The sequence below is a fragment of the Hesperophylax consimilis genome, chromosome 13, assembly GCF_061612785.1.
Source record: "Hesperophylax consimilis isolate HC1 chromosome 13, BYU_Hcon_1.0, whole genome shotgun sequence".
Taxonomy (NCBI): Eukaryota; Metazoa; Arthropoda; class Insecta; order Trichoptera; family Limnephilidae; genus Hesperophylax; species Hesperophylax consimilis.
The window spans coordinates 1,671,499-1,689,105 of NC_142848.1; the positions used below are offsets into that span (position 1 = coordinate 1,671,499).

The 17,607-nt window shown below is 35.6% G+C and overlaps 1 long non-coding RNA gene across 1 annotated transcript in view; it reads right to left on the reverse strand.

Moving 5' to 3' along the window:
* Positions 1-836: 836 nt before the first annotated feature.
* The window catches only part of LOC149418285 (uncharacterized), a 31,247-nt gene continuing 14,476 nt past the window's right edge, over positions 837-17,607 (reverse strand). Inside the window, exon 2 of the long non-coding RNA XR_016302977.1 lies at positions 837-1,482. This is a non-coding gene — a long non-coding RNA (uncharacterized LOC149418285). The remainder of the gene's footprint in view (positions 1,483-17,607) is intronic.

Consider the following 17,607-nt stretch of genomic DNA (forward strand, 5'->3'; position numbering starts at 1 on the left):
ATCCACCTAGATTTAATCAATAATCCCATGTTTTTAGATTCCATAAGTACCCATTCCATAAGTACTCTATTGTGTACCTAGATGTAAAACTAAGATATTGCACAATATTGGCAAAATATGGCAGAAATCGCTCCAGTGGATAAGTAATAAAACGTATTTTATAAGCACTTTTTAAAAAAAATTGTGTAAAGAAACAGATAAATTTTTAAAACAATTATGAATAAAGTACATTCTGGAATCGTTAATAAGTCGTTTTGAAATATTTCGCCGTGTTTAGTAATCAATAGTATCGCGGTGGCAAGACGCAGAATTCCATAGCCGTTGATTATCAAAGACAAAACAAATAAAATTATAATTATTATATGGGTTAAATGTATTCTAATCAGGGTGTTGTCACATCCCGGCCAGTCTGCAGGTGCATTGTCTTAACAACGAAGTTTTGGTCTGATCACATTTTCAATACAGTATTATTTTTTAACGAAATTAGTTTTCATACAGAGAATATACAAATAAACCTTTTTTGTGTATAAAAACATATCTGCTTTTAAGTTAAGATGTAGTGTGATATGATTTGTATTTTTTTATTAAACACTAATATGAAGCATGAAGGAATTATCAAAATTTAAATAAAATATATTTAAATTTTATCAAAATTTAAATATATTTAAATTTTATAAACCACATGTAAGTGAAAACCTGGCAGTTCTGCCGTTTTGCCAAAACGACCCGCCCAAGACGGATGATAACAAGAGAAGAAAGATTAAATCCGTGGCAATACGAAATTGCCCCGGCAATCGCTAGCACAAAATAAATGTTGCCACACCATTAGGGTGACAAGCACCAATATTAATATTTCAGTACCTGAAATCTTAACATATTCCCGCCCCAAAACGAGTATTAAGGAATAGTCGTTTTTCATAAAATAATGTAGGAAGAGATTGCAACATTGGTACTCAGAATTTACCCAACAAGTTCACATACAAAAATAAACAATATTCAATATATGGATATCAAAATAATAACAAAAAAAAACTTATAACAACGTATATAACCCTATGTCAGACTTGACATTAAAAAATAAAAGTTTAATAACGTAGAAACTTCTGGTGCGCTGCACCCACTTATGAGAAAATAGCTTATCACTTGGCACTGTTGAGCCTGACGGCATTTTGATTCACACATAACATCACTTTTAGTGTTATAATTGGTTCTTAATCCAGGTTGGAGGAAGGATCCTCCATGGGAAGTAGACAGAGCTGTGTCACGGCTCTTTTGGTGACACCTCTGGCCGTCCTCAAGGAGACGACGCGGACGCGTCCGTCTTGACCAGGGTGGATCTCCGTCACTCGCGCCATCCTCCAGTACTGCGGAGGTAGTTGGTTGTCTTTGATGATGACCATGTCACCAGGCTGTAAACTGCGTTGACGTCCTTCTTGCCATTTGACTCGGTTCTGCAATTCTGCTAGGTATTCCTGGCTCCATCTGTGCCAAAAAGATTGAACAACGGTAGACATCTTTTGGTAAATATTAAGCCTGTTTGTAGGCAGATGATGGATATCAAGCTCAGGCAATGCTAACAGGTTGTCGCCAATAAGGAAGTGTGAAGGAGTGAGTGCGTTTAAATCATTTGGATCTGATGTTAATGGAGTCAGAGGACGGGAATTTAAACAAGCCTCAATCTGTATTAGTATGGTATTCATGCCTTCGTATGTCAAAACAGTTGACCGCATTGCTTTTTTTAAATGTAACTTGTTCATTTTAACTGCACTTTCCCAAAGTCCACCGTGATGCGGTGAGCGGGGAGGCAAGAAACTCCAGCTAATATTCTGCTGGGCTAAAAAATTATGGATTTCCCTATCAGATGCCTTCAAAAAATCAAATAGTTCAGTAAGTTCCCTATAACTACCTGTAAAGTTAGTTCCATTATCACTAAAGAGTCGTGAGGGTTTACCCCTCCTAGCTATAAATCTTTTCAATGTATTCATAAATGCCATTGAAGTTAAATTAGTCACTAATTCTAGGTGAATTGCCTTCGTTGAAAAACAAATAAATGTAAGATTTTACACTCTTAGCATTTCTGGTTAAACCAGACTTAATTAAAATTGGACCTGCATAATCTATGCCGGTTACATAAAATGGTCTTTGGATTCGGAATCGGTCAGCAGGAAGGTCACCCATGAGCTGGCGACACTCGCGCGGACGGACTCGGAAACATACAATACATTTATGCAGTGCTCGCTTTACTGCGTTTTTACCAAATATTGGCCAAAACCGTAAACGCAGTAATGCGAGCAGAGCATTACATCCTAAATGCAAATTCCCATAATGCAGATGGGTTATTATTAAGTCAGTCAACTTATGATTTTGTGGTAACAAAATTGGATGTTTTTGAGAGACCGAGGTAATATCAGATTGTGATAGTCGACCTCCAACACACAATAACCCATCCTGCATAAAAGGATTTAGTGCCTTTACCTTGCTCTGCCTAGATACAAATCTTCCATTACTCAAAGAGGTTATTTCATCACGAAATGCGAATCGCTGAGCGTTCAAAATCAATACATGCATGGCATGTTCCAGTTCGATTACAGAAAGCTCGTCGACCCGCATCGGTTTTCGTTTAGAACAGGTATGTATGAAACGTAACATATAAGCAACTACGCGCCTCAGTCTTCTTAATGAAGAATAATTATTAAATATTTACCAATCGACAGGACTACTAGTAACCAAAACTATCCTCGCCGTTTCTGGCAACTCCGTGGGAGTATCAAATGTAGAATGTGGCCACTTATCCTCGTCGGACGTGAGCCATGGTGGTTCTGACCACCATAATGAAGATGATTTCAACTGCTGAGATGTTATTCTGAAAAATACCAAATGACAAAATATATCATTTTGAATGGTGGGCCCAATCATTAGAGCGCGATTCAAAGAAATCCCTCGAGCGGGTTTAGCCGACCCGTCAAAAACAACACGAATTTTAGTAGTTGTGCTTGCTTCCTTAAATACAGCGTGATGTGGTAAGTAATAAGTAATTTCATTGCATTTTGGAGGTTCACATTCAGTCATGTGACCTAACGCAAGATACTCATCAATAAATTCCGAGTATTGTTCCTTTAAACTAGGTTGTCTTAAGAATTTCCTTCCCATTGACGCTAATCTACCTTTAGCAATACTAAATGAATCTCCTAATTGAGAAATAATATTTCAGGTACTGAAATATTAATATTGGTGCTTGTCACCCTAATGGTGTGGCAACATTTATTTTGTGCTAGCGATTGCCGGGGCAATTTCGTATTGCCACGGATTTAATCTTTCTTCTCTTGTTACCAATTGGCAAAACGGCAGAGCTGCCAGGTTTTCACTTACATGTGGTTTATAAAACCGCGGAGAGAGATAGCAATATTGGGCTCACTGTACATGAGCTGCCCTACGGGTCTTTTTTTTATTGTTTAAATAAAGACCAATATTCAAGAGCTGGAGTTATTATTGAAGAGTTACTCCAGTCACACTTCCCGTTGGAATCTGGTGGTACCACGCCGGATTGCTCTGTCAGGAGAGTGAAGTTTGAAATCCTGAACATTGATCCGGCTCGAAGGACCAATGTTCAGGATTTCAAACTTCACTCTCCTGACAGAGCAATCCGGCGTGGTACCTGGTCCTAACCGCTCCCGTCTGGAGCCAGTGAGACTATGGCATCCTCAAAGGAGACCTCGAAGGAGATGACGAGGAGGAAGGTGGGAGATTACCTGGCTATTCAGATATGGTCACCAAACACTAATTGTAAAATAGTGCAAATTAATTTTAATAAAATTTATTTGAACCCGCGACCTTCGGATTGCTAGTCGAGAGCCACCTCAAGTAGTTTGATATGTTTGGTGACTTAGCAGGAGTGCCCGAGTTTATAGGGTGAGGTTTGTTCGGTTCTTGGCGGCGGATGCGCTTGCCTACCAAATGCGTGGTGGGCCGGATCGATTAATCCTCTTTCAACGCATCGCCTTGCAACGCAGTAGGAGAGTTGGATTCTTATGTTTATCACTCGAAAACACTGACCCCCAGATTACTACCCACCCATCATACCTATTTCCTTCCCAGAACTCACTGTCCTTCCTTTCTTTCAAAATACCCCCAACACAGTATTCACAAAGATGACATAGGCCTTGAGAGTTACGATTTTCCTCAGGGCCTCCTGTATGGAGACGATGTAAAAAAATACAAAAAATAAACAACTATCTCGCTAAATCGTTGGCGGTGACTAATGGTAGGGGTATTGGTTATCTAATAAATGGTTCCCGGGGCGGCGGTACACATAATTGTAATAATTCTCGAGGGCTCTGATGTACAGACATTATGGCTCCTGTTGATTGACGAACATATACTAAAACATCGTTAGTTGGAATTGGTGCTTGAAATGACTTTAGCCATGTTTAGTAAAAAACAAATTGGAATAAATTTTTCAGTAATTTTAAATTAAAATTCAAAAAATTAAATTCTCACCAATCTAATCGCCGCAATTTTAATAGGCACATCTTATGGATATTACGCTTTGTTTCAACTTAATCATTACAAGAAACTTACGTCGGGAGAGATGGTAAAAGATACATTAAAATAAAATTTGATTCAATCAATGTTCAAAATTTCTCTTATAAAATGACCTCGACAAATCTCACCCCGTGAACTCGGGCACCCCTGCTAAGTCACGAAACGTAGTAAATGATGCATGAAAGTTACATTTTTGTTTAATCAAGTTCAAAAGATTTTTTAAGCATGGATTTGACGTTTGCGTAAATTCCATTTCAATACAAATACTCGTGAGGCAGTCTATCCTCTTTAAGTATTAAGTCATTTTCATAGAATATGGATGTACTAACAGGATCTAAAAAGTACGACAACGCGCGCGAAATTGGCGGTTACAATTTACAACGCATGCAAGCCGTCAAGTTTGTCAGAAATATATAGATCAACAAAATAAATCCTGTAAAATGTATATGCGACCGAAAAATGGGCGTGGCTTACAGCTAAATCTCGATGACACAAGTTGATATGTAGGGATTTACAGGCCATTTACCGGCCGAACATATACATCATCATCACTTTTCAGTAACCTGTTCCACCAGCTCATCATTATATATTTTTTTTAAATTATTGCATTTAACAACTTTTATTCCCCTCTTGTATATGTTTGACGCTTGCATACCGCCACCTAACCAAGTATGCGGGGACATTGGAGGTCCTTTTTAATGAAATTGTCTTTTATACCAAAAAATTAACTTCCTTGCGAGAGCCCCAAAGGGGTGAAAATAAGTCACCTATACCGGGACGGAAAAGTGGTGGGTCCCTCCAATGACCTGTTTAATTACTTTATTGCTAATATTTCTGTATAATAGATAGTTATGGTAAAGTTCGCTGTCTTTTGGGTTTTTATTTACTCTCATATACATAGTTTTTTGTTTGTAAATGCTCTTTACTAAACCTGTCGTGATCCATGGTTTAATTTTCAAAGTTTTGTGACTGGTGTTTTCGTGGGTTTTTATTGTGGTATTTTTAGACGTATACATTTCCAACATTAGTAGGAAAGCGTTTAAAGCTATGATTGGGTTTTTTTCTTTAATTGTTGTTGTTCAAAATTCATGACTTATATCTGTACTAAGTGATTTGAAGTCTATAATCTGTTTTGTGGTTTTTGTAGGCATTTTCTTTTTTTCATTGTTTGATCGAATGCCAAGGGGAGTTGTGTGGTGATCGGTGACTGAAGTATTAATAATGGATGATTTGTTATTTCTAGCAAAAATATGATCAATTCAAGTGTTTGAATCGAAGGAGGTTCTGGTTGAAGAGACAATAGTCTAGACTTCGGGCCATAGTGACTTCAAAGACTATGACTTAATATTCGTTGGTTTTCGGCTTACTGTTGAGGATATTTATGTTCAAATCTCCTCCTAAAATGAGTTGTTGTGTATTTTTTGTCGTTCAGTAGCTTTTGTAGAGAATTTATGAATTGTGTAAGGTTCTTAAAGCAGGGAAGTCTATTTATAGCAAAAATTTATAGGTCAGAACCAAGTGACATTTTGATGCAGTTTGCTTTTGATAAGTTTATTTCGGAGAAAGAGGGATTTAGCGACTCTTTAGCAAAGACAACCATCCCATCGTTTTGGTTTAGTGTTGTAGTGGTGTGGTAGACCGAATATCCAATTAAGTTGATGTCTGTGTAAGTCTCGTATTTCCAGCTTTTGGTTGGAATAATAATGTTAAAACGGGTGTCAACGTCTTGTAAAAGCACTTTAAAATCGTCAAAATTTTTACGAATTCTTCTAATATTTTGTAATATTGAATTTAGGCAGTTTTTATTTGTGTGGAGTAATTTATAAATTGAGAAATATGTGTTCTTCATTGTATGGTGGTTCAAATTCAATTTTTAATAATGAAGCCATTTGTGCTAATTGGAAATACCTAGATTAAAATCAGTTATGATTAAATGTTTTAGATTAAAAGCTGTTAGTCGCCGAAATTTGCATAAGACGATTCCAGTAATTATAATAATTTTTGGGAACTGGTGAGGAGACAATGAAACATGCATGTTGTGTTGTGTCACAGGGTTTATTAGAGTCAGTAAAATTGCGCAATTGGGAGACGACGCTAGACCGAAGAGGACGACACCAGATGTAGACGGCGATAACGGTGGAGCGGTGGAGGCGAGGGTCAGTGAGTCAACGCCGCATTGATGGAGACCGGACTCGTGGATGTGAAGACGTTGAGTCTTCCGGGTACTCTAGTGTGAACGATGTTGCCGATATTGTCGGCAGGTGAGCGAGAGATGCAGGCCGGTGACGATGCCGTGGGGCCGAGGCGCAGACTAGCGAAGTGGTCGCAGGGTCTAGGCGCGGGAGGTCAGTTCTGGCCAGGAACGATGGCCGGGGCCAGGGCGCTGAGGTGATCCCAAGGAGTCCATAATTAATTGTACTCCGTGCAGAACCGGATGTAGGTGAGTAGGTCCTGTAGCGGTGTGGTGAAGAAAGAGCGGGACGCGACGCGAGGGAAAACAAGCCATATCGGCCGACTCCTCAGTACGCAACAAGCAGTCGCAGCGCTCGCTTGTTGGTCACTCGTAAACTGCTAATTATTGACTGACTAAGTACTTCTTGGCGCGTCTCATTATATAGCCGCCTGGGTGCATTCGAGAACATTTCATAACTGTAGGTAGGAACGCCGAACACTCGCATTGCGAGTAGAGTGTTCCCGATACAATGCTTTTTGTATTAGCGAGCGTTCTAGAAAATTCTCGTAGCATCGCTACACATGAGTTAAATTAGTTGCATAATGTAATAAATGTATTTGAAGTTTTAGAAAATTCGAATAGTTAACTAACTAAGCATCACGCCGTTTTCCCGCAGGGGTAGGCAAATCGGACGGACCGCCAAACAACTCGGTCTTGACACACACCTCTTGTCACATTCACATTCATACATCGTCTTATACATACTCTTCTATTATTCTGACTCTTGACATGGCCCGACTCGAGTATCTGATTCACTTTATTGTGCCATGTCTGCCTCGGGCGTCCCCGACTTCTGGTACCACTCGCATTTGCATTATATATCCTCCTTACACTACTTTCATTTGCTCATTCGCTCTACATGCCCAAACCATCTAAGCGTCCCTTTCTTAATCTTACTCATTACGCTTACATCTGCCTTGCAATCTTTGCGAATCTCCACATTCTTCACACAATCATATATGAATTTACCACACATACGCCTCGGGGATCTCATTTCGACAGCATTCAATCTACTTTCATCCTTTCTTTGACAGTTCCATGCCTCACTTCCATACATCAGGGTAGGTACCAGCACTCCATTGTGGACTGCTAACTTCGCTTCTTTTTACATTTTTTTGCTAGCGCCAACTACGTTCAGTCCTCCATCAATGGAGTTACTTGCATTTATCCTTTTTTCAATATCTCTATCAGCTTTCCCATCTCTCGTAAACATACTTCCTAAATACACAAACTCATCCCCCTGCTCCAAGTATTCCTCATTCACAACTATATTGCGCACTGTTTTCGTACACTCTCTTTCAAACACCATTACTTTAGACTTACTTACATTTATCATTAACTCTTTCTTCATGCATACTTCGTTCACTTAGACACGAGAAACTGTAGATCATCCATACTATTATCAATAGCAAATGTAACAATCAGCACCGCATCATCAGCATACAACAGGCAGAGTGGAAGAATTGTAGTAGGTTATAAAAAAACTAAGAATGGGATGAATAAAATGAAAAAGTGAGAGAGTTAAATAGATTAGAAAAAATACAATGGTCGAAATAAGCATATTAGAGTGCTTTAAAATACATTGAGACAATAAAGACATTTCAAGTACATAATAAAGTTGTAATCTTTAATTAAAATAATAAGAAAATTAAGAATTTTAAAGAAAATGATTAAAGGCGTAATGCTTTTTATATTTTGATGTACCTAATATTTTTAGGCTGTTCTTGTTCAGGTTATCTGAATTGTATGAGCCCCATCAATTTTTGTTTCGTTTATTCAAATCTTTAATTATATTTTAGTTACAATGTTTACCAGAATCAATTTTAATATCACTAGGTAATTCAGTCATAAGTAAATGATTATATGAGTGCGGTATGGAACAAAAGTGTTCGATCAATATATGATTAAATATTATTTCCAGTTTGTTGACATAGACAAATGAGTGTGGAATGAAATTAATGCTTGGATAGTATGATAATAATAGAATAATTGAATGCAAGTGAACGAGACGTTATAATAAAATAATATGGATAATAGTGTGAAGTGTTCACGAAGTGGGGTTTATTTATTTATTCAAACGCCATATAATGGCTTTTACAATACAGTGATAATCGAATTACAGGCGTACAGTGATAAACAGGATAATAATAGAAATAAATTAAAGAACAATGAATGTGTAAACAAAAACACTATTGCAAGTGATGCAGTTATCAATAAGACAATGCATAATTCAAAAGCAATATATACCAGCGTAACAATAGTTGAACTACTAGTTTTGTATAAGACAGGTCATAAGTCGAAGTATATAATATGAGAATAGTCAGTAGTGAGTTTATTGTTACCCACAAAATTAATTGTACTTGTAATAGCTGAGCAGGCATCACAACTTGGCATTAACAATTCAGGGCTGTCAGCGATCTGGGTCTTGGCGGTGAATGTGTCTGTCCACCAACTGCGTGGCAGTCCGGACCGGGGATACTGGTTGAGGTAGATCATTTGACCACTCAAACATGACACTCCCGGAACATCGCCTTATACTGCCGTGTGAGAGATGGATTCATACGTCCGTCACTCCTGGACTCACTGAACCTCCACACAGCATCCCCAAACATGACATAGGCCCTGAGGGGGATAACTCTCTGAGGGCCTCCTGTGTGAAGTAAAGTAAAAAAAAAATAATCTCTCAAATAGTATATGCAGGGACTGGTTGGATTAGATGATGAGGTATACTTTTTTAAATTCTACTAAATAGTAGCCGAAGTATTACCCACTCTGCCACGAAGGTTGTCTATCCTAGAGTTTCAAAAACTGTGCAGTATGCAAAATAACTCCATATTATATTTTTTCAATTACATAATACAAGAGATAGAAAAATATATTATTTTACCCGGAAAGTAAAAAAAATGGACCTGAGTCGAAATATAACTTAACCCTTCTAGTCTCTGACATATAGACCGTTATATTTCTTTAAGAAGCTTTAAGAATGTCGGAGAATTGTGTGTATTTCCGCTTCTTAATAAAATCCAAATAAATATTTCTGAACTTACCGAAAAGTAAAAACTGTTTTCGAAAGATGATGAAATTATGTTGTTTTTAATAAAATTTCAAAATCAAACTTTTTCTTTTAAATGGCTCACCTTGCGTTTTTTCATCTAAACACTGAAATGAAATTATTGGCAATATAAAAATACATATTTTATTAAACAAAAGTATTATATACATTACCGCCACCTCAATTTGTGTCTATAAATATAAAAATAATTAATAAAAAATTAACAAAGTTACATATATTATCATGTTTCTTAAATTTCTGCCGGAATATTTGGTTTTATAGAAAAAGTATATATGATAATTATTATGTGGTTAATTTCTATATTTATAAAGCGTAGTATTTTGTCTTTCCAACCCCGTTTAGTTCATGGTTCTAACTATGACAATAAGCGAGACGCGACGATTTTTATAAGACCGCATGAGCTGTTCTGAAAAGCGAACAAATCAACTCTACGAGTAATTGCTGTTTGTTCCTAAAACCGAACAAATTAGCCTGAAATTTTAATACAGCTTCCTAAAACTCCAAGATCCCGCGATTTTTCTAAATGCTAGGACCAAATGTGAACAAAAAGTCTCTGTCGGTTTAATATTGATCAAGTTTTATTGATAAAGTTAAAAATGTTTAAACTTGTTGAGGGGTCGGGGAATTGCCGATTGGCAGGTTGTCTCTGTCACACCCACCGTTGTTCGTACGTGAAACATGTGCGACGTGTTAGCCCCGGATTACCCGATAAGTGAAGTGTTATCGAAAGTTCGTGTTATCGAAAATAAAAAAATATAGAAGACACGTGTCATGTTAAAAAAGTTGAAAAACATTCTTATTCGATATTTTCACGGCCAAATGTACTATTGGGGTGGATTTTTGGGGTATACCAGAGGAAGTGCAACACGGCATAATACCTCAAAAATCAATCACAAAAAAAATAAACGATTTCAGCCGCCGCGATTATTATGTATTTCAGGCTTTTCCAAATATTTTAATATACAAATGTATTCTTAACATTATAGCCACCTCACATTTTTCATTTCTTTTAAAAATAATTAATTTAAGTTCACAAAATTTAATATTTTTTTCTCTTATTGCGGTTGGTATTCAAAACCTTTGGTTTCATTGAGGTGTACATTTTCATTCTTCTGTGGTTAATTTCTAAGAGGAAAAAGCTATTTGTTTTTCTTTTTAACACCGTTTAGTTAATATTCCAAACTATGACGTTAAGGCAGACACAACCATTTCCATGAGACCATATTAGTCGTTCAAAAAAGCGAACCAATTAACTCTACGGGTTATAGCTGTTTATTCCCAAAACCTAACAAATTAGCCAGAGAAGTTAACTATTAGGTAGATACTCTCGTTAGGTAAAAAAAATATTCTTAAGTAAATGATATTAAAAAAAAATTATGTACATTAAGTATATCTCCTGTTTTTTTTATGTTTACCAACGCAAAAGAATTATGAAATTTAATTATTTGTATTTTCCTACTAAAAACCAAAAAAATATTTATTGATGTGGCGATAAATTTAGTGAAACGAGAGTAAATCGAAACGGAAGAACATATTTTATAGACTTATTACGAGTCAAATTGAGTACCTCCATAATATTTATGTACGCTTCGGTTTGTTCTCAATTTCATCTACAATATAACTGTAACTTAGATTGTCATTAATAAGTTCAAATGACAATTTTGTTTTCTAAGCATGTTGAAGCAAATATAATCAAATAATGAATTTTCGCATAAAAATGATTGCATTATAAAATTATTGGTATAATGTCGTTCTTCCTACAGTCATTGTAAAAATGTTAAAGTAGACTTATTTATTTTATCACCGCTTTACACATCCTTTGAAAAATCTTGAAAGGAATAAAAAAATATTTTTCAGGATCGAGCTAACGCCCAGAGCTCCTTTAAATATATATTTTTAAATTATGACCCCGGGGTGTTGTGCGGAATTTTACTACTACGTCAATGAACAAAGAAAAAGGGGAGGTTTTCTTCGGATTTGGGTTTAGTGGATTTTTTCTTATTTATTGTCGACTTGAGAAAATGTATTGTGTTATTTGATTTTCTTTTGTGATGAACCGCGTTTATTTTCACCCTTTTTGTATATAGTCTTCCGATAGTCTTACTGAAGGATGCTATATATTAACGATACATTAACATTTTTTCTATTCGAATAGAAGGATGCTTACACCGTCTCTCTCAGAAAAAACATTAAATTTTCTCTTTACGTTCTGTCCTAAATAAACAGTGAACAATTTGAGTATCTTATTGTATTCTTATCACGTGATCAATGCAAAGTTAAAATGAAGTTTCAACAAAACGGATTAAACCCTTGATATAAAAAAAACAGTATTTCATATTATCATCTAGAATATAAAACTTTGGTCACTTTACTCCTGACATGGTGTTATCAATGACAAAGCTTTTGAAGACAACTGCTATTGCAGATGCACCAGTAAGGTTAAAAAATGTAATATGATAATGATACTAGTATTTCTGTTAGTAGACGTCGCGTCTAAAAAAGTATGTTTCTTATTTTATTTTTTTTTTCCGATTTCCTCTGAAATCATAAGATTTGTAAGTTATTAATTAGTACCTACTTAAAAATACCTTCATAGTGAAAAATGCCTATTATAATTTATTGATAATCTATTCAAATTGTTGGTAATTCCAGTTAATAACGGGATTTCAGGCCTCATGAAAGAATTAACAGGTTTCCAGAAAAAATTTTATTAAATTACGAATATATTCCGAATATATGATGATTCCATGCAAATATAAAAATATTCGAATGCCAAATAATGGAGTTAAAATAGAACTTCGCTACGCTCAGTCAATAAGTCATAAACCCTAAGATTTATAGTACCTACAGACCACGCCACCAAGCATAACATGTGTTGAACCCGATGCGAGCATTGGACCTTGTCCCATCTGACTCCCAGTCAAGCGTTCAGCCTACCAGTGTAACGTATACATATTTTTTTTCTTCGTCAATATTTATTGAGTTGTGCCGCTTGGAGCGGAAGTGTGGAGCGCGGCGAAGAGCGGAAGGGGGGAAAAGGCAAGATAACAGGAGATGTGAACCCTGTGCCCTTCATGGGCCGAAATTTTTGTTCTTGCAACTTGAGTCCTGACGAAATGCCGGTGACATTCCGGAGAGTGATATAATTCCGAGTTGATTTTTTTGTTTTTTTCGTCTGTAATGTTATGTGTCGAATTTAGCTAGCTGATCCTCCACGTGTCGATGGTCGTCAGAATTTGGATTCTGTGCTCTTGAGTAGCGGAGTGGAGTTGTTAGACTCTGGTGTGACAGAACACGTGTGTCCCAAAAAGTGCTGTAATTAGTTGTATCGGATCTTTCAGATCTGAGTTCCTGAAGAAGGGCGCAGAGTGGCACAATTCGTTGCTGGACGGAGAATTCTTTCGTCATCGGTCTGAGGATGTTGGATGGAGTTTTCAGTCAGAACCTAGGACCTATGGAAGTCCTATGGAAGTCCCTCGCAGTTGTTGGCTTCTGGTACCCCGTTGAAGTTACTTCCTTGGAAGCGGATCTGGCGTTTCAAAAGAAATTTTTAAATTCTCTTTCTCTATCTTCCAAAATTATGATTTGTGATACTTTAAGAGGTATTAATATACTTATTTTTCATGTTTTTATTTCTTTCTGGCATTGACTAAATGTTTTTTGGTTGGCGTTGATTTTCCCTATTAAAATTAGAAGTCTTTCCACTAGTAGAAGACAGTTATGACCTCTTCCCGGCATCCTGAAAAGATTCATAAGGTTCGGGCACCCTACCTAATAGACGCCAAGCTATCAACTACCACAATGTATACAAAAATGCAGCAGCTTCCACCAACTTCCACGAAGTGTCTCAAATGATCATCATAAGCAATTGGAATCTCATTACCTCGTGAACTCTGGTCCGCCATCAATAGAAGGATTTATGAGGTCCGCCTGACCTGACTCCTAGACTGACTGACAGACCCTCCGACTCCCCCACCATACGATAAAAGAATCATAAATAAATATTTTTTGGGAATAATATACATTCTAAATTATTTAAAACTTCTATTCAAAATCTATTCATACAACCTTGAAAGGAAGACGATATAATTCACAGAAATTAAATTGTCTTTCCCCTTTATTTTTACGACAGAATTTCAAATGATTAAATTGAAAGCGATGAACAATAATTGATGTAATTATGGGTAAACATCGCTTTTTTCATGCTTTTAGACACTTTCTAAGTCAACATTAAAAGGTTTAATAGCAAGGTGATACCCTACATCTCCATATCCTCGATTGGGTACTTTTTGATTATTAACGATAAAATCAATGAACATGTTCGTGGGTGTATTAAATTTCAGGCATATATTCAAATAATATTGAAAACATTGCAAGGACTTATTGGGTCGAATATTGCGGCACAAATATTTACCCATTTTGATTAATTCAACCATAAATCATATCTACTTGTTGGTTTCTGCAATTTCTATCATTCCTTGTTCAGGGATAGGTACTTGTTTATCGCGGCTTAAGTTAATAGTTTATGATGCAAGTTTCCTAAAAACTAAATTATTTGTGACATAATCATAATTGGCTTCATTCTCCCTAATGGCCAAAACTTCAAAAACATATCAATTTAAAAATTTTGGATTCTTTTTTATTTTGTCGAAAGTCAATTCGAATATAATTCTTCCATTGAAAAAAATCACCATAGATTTCTAAGACATGTTAACTATAAACTCTGTTTACCAATAGAAACTATAAATTACAACAACTTGATGAAAGAATTAAAATTATTAAAACCCTCAGATAGAAGACTTGTTTCCGACGTGACTTTTATTATTAAGAATTATAATAATAAAATATATTGAATTTTAATGCAAATAAAATCTTTTATCTATATATTCTAGAATGGATTTATGTATTACATTAAATTAAATTTATTCAAGTAGATTTGAAATATGGCATCGCCAGAAAAAAAATATTTAAAAAGAGGATTTTCAAAATATTAAAAGGAAAGCAGATTTTTAAATCAAGGTAACTTTTTGAGCATTTTGCACGTATCTTTTCAGATCTAGCAGAGTTAAGAACGTCCCAAGTTTAATAATGAAATAATATGGCCACGACGTGACAATTCATGAATTTTTTAATTCTCCACGCAACTCGTTCTGCCAAAGTGCGGTGACCACGACGCAAGAGTTACTCGGACCACAAACCGATTTCAATTATTTTCGTTGAATACACTTCGTTAGAGGACATGCTTTTTCAATATTCTATAACCAATGTGGTGTTGTTCTTATCGGTTATGATAACGCGAATCGAAAATAGTGAGTTGATTTTGTGGGAAACACACAGAATTATAATTACGGTTTTTAGCAGAATTTTATCGTTAAACAAAATAATTTATTATTTCTATAGATTGTGAATTTAGATTAAGATAAATAAGTTTTCATTGGTAGGAAAAAGGGTACGGAGGTCTTTTACAAATGAGGTGGACTGGAGACCTAAAAGTGAGGATCTAAGGACCTGAATGAGTCTAAATTTGAAAACCAGAAGGCTGACGAAATACATTGAAATCATAATATAAATACTATTATATATAATTAAGAATAATTACATCCATAAAAAAGATTCATTTCCAAATAGATGTGAAGATGGGACGAATTATTACTTTTAAAACGAATACCTACAGTGTCTTTTTACATTACGCAGGAGGCACTGAGGAAAATAATTTACCTCGGGCCTATGTGATCTTTTGGAATGCTAGGCGGAGAGTCGCTGATTAAGGAAAGGAAGGAGAGGAAGTTCTACGAAGGTAAACGATACGAGAGTTGGATAGGAATCTAGGGATCAGTGTATCCAGGAGTGACAAACATATCAATGCATCCCTCCCACTGGAGTGAGGCCACGGGTCGATAGACCAGTTGGAATGGTCAAAGGGTGTCTCCTAACCAGCCTCTCTCGATCTGGTACGCCACGCAGCTGATGGACAGGCGCATCCTGAACACAACTCACCCGACAATCCCGGTCACCCCTGTTAAATCACCAAACTTGGCGAACCACTTAGGGTGACCTATTGCAGAGATGTTGGTTATCCAATAAATTAGAGAGTTTGGTTACCTTAACGAAATAACAAAGAAATCTTGTTGCCCAACATACGTTACATCTCATTTTATTTAATATATACAAGTAGACATTGTGAGCATTGAAGGTGAACTTCATTGTTTGGTCGCTGCGCAAATCAGAAAAAGGTAAAACAAAAAGCAGCCCTTTTGAAATCACGATACAGAATTCCGATCTTTTATTCATCCCTTGGGGTATAATACACCCTGAGAACCTGGCAGAGTTTTCTTACGACTTGTTTTGTTTATTACTCGTTTCAAAGTAACCCTGATTTTGTAAAGTTAAGACTAAAAACGTTAGTGAAGGATACAAAGCTGCCAACTTCCAAGTTAAAGTAGGTAGGTAGACACTGTGCATTTTTCTCGTTCAAAAATGCTGTTTTGGGGGTGGAGCATGATAAATACTGATACGTGGAAGACGCGGAACGACTCTGTTTACAGGGTCGTTCATTTATTTTATAGTCGTCGATTTATCTTTTGCCGATGATTATTGGCAAACACAGTTAATTTGTACGAAGGACTAGCGCGGACCCGTGAACAATCACGGGATCTGAATTCTTGCCAAATCAGTTTCAAATTTTGAAATAAAATATACCATTATAGATAAGTACGTTATCGCTTATATGAATTCTACACGCAGTTCCGATTTTCAAAATTAAAATTAAATTCAAAGCGAATTAGACTTGATTGAACGAAATTTCACGCAGGCCTAAAGTACAGCATAGATAACCAAAATAAAGTTAAATTAAAAGTATGTTTTATAACAAATAATACACAGACAAATCATTTTACAGAGCGCAGATTCAAACTTATTTGAGAAGTTTGGTATACCCGCCCACAGTCCTCTCTTACCCTGCAGTTGTCCTACGATACAGTTCACTACTACAAAAGAAACAAATTATTTAAAGGATTCTTCTTTTTTTTTTTTTTTTTTTTTTTTTATTTATTTGGGAAAATCAACAGATTATTTACATATATAAGAATAAACTAAATAATATAGATAAAATCCAATAACAGATTTTCACTTAAAATTATAAAAATAATAAAAAATATTAAAACAAGAAACTAAGGGTTCTGTACCCGTGGCCTGAGAAATTTACAAAAAATACAAAATTGTAAATAATAAATAAAAAATAATAACAGATCTAGGAACACAAATAATATACTAATAACCAGCTAAATTTCAAAAATTTAAATTTAACTGATATACTAATAACCAACTAAAATTCAAAACAAAATGTATTGTAAAATTTCAACACAGCAGCAATCAATAACACTACACAATAGCAATAATAACAATATAATAAATGTATACCTACAACTAAATTGAACACATGAGTATAAATTGGAAGGTAAGTAACTGGAAAGGATTCAAAGCAATAACATGATAACTTCAAGTAGAATATTTAAAATTATTTAATGTTAGTTATTACATATCTTTTAAAGGTTCCTAAATTACTTGAGAATATGTCCATATCATTAAAATTCTTATTAAATATACTACAGGCTCTGAATATAAACGCATTTTGTCTTATATTAGTAGAACATTTATGGAGATGAAAAAGTGATTTTTCTCTAGTTCTAACGCTCGGAACTCTAAAATTAATTTCAGACAGAAGGGGAGAACAATCAATAAAGCCATTGATAATTTTATG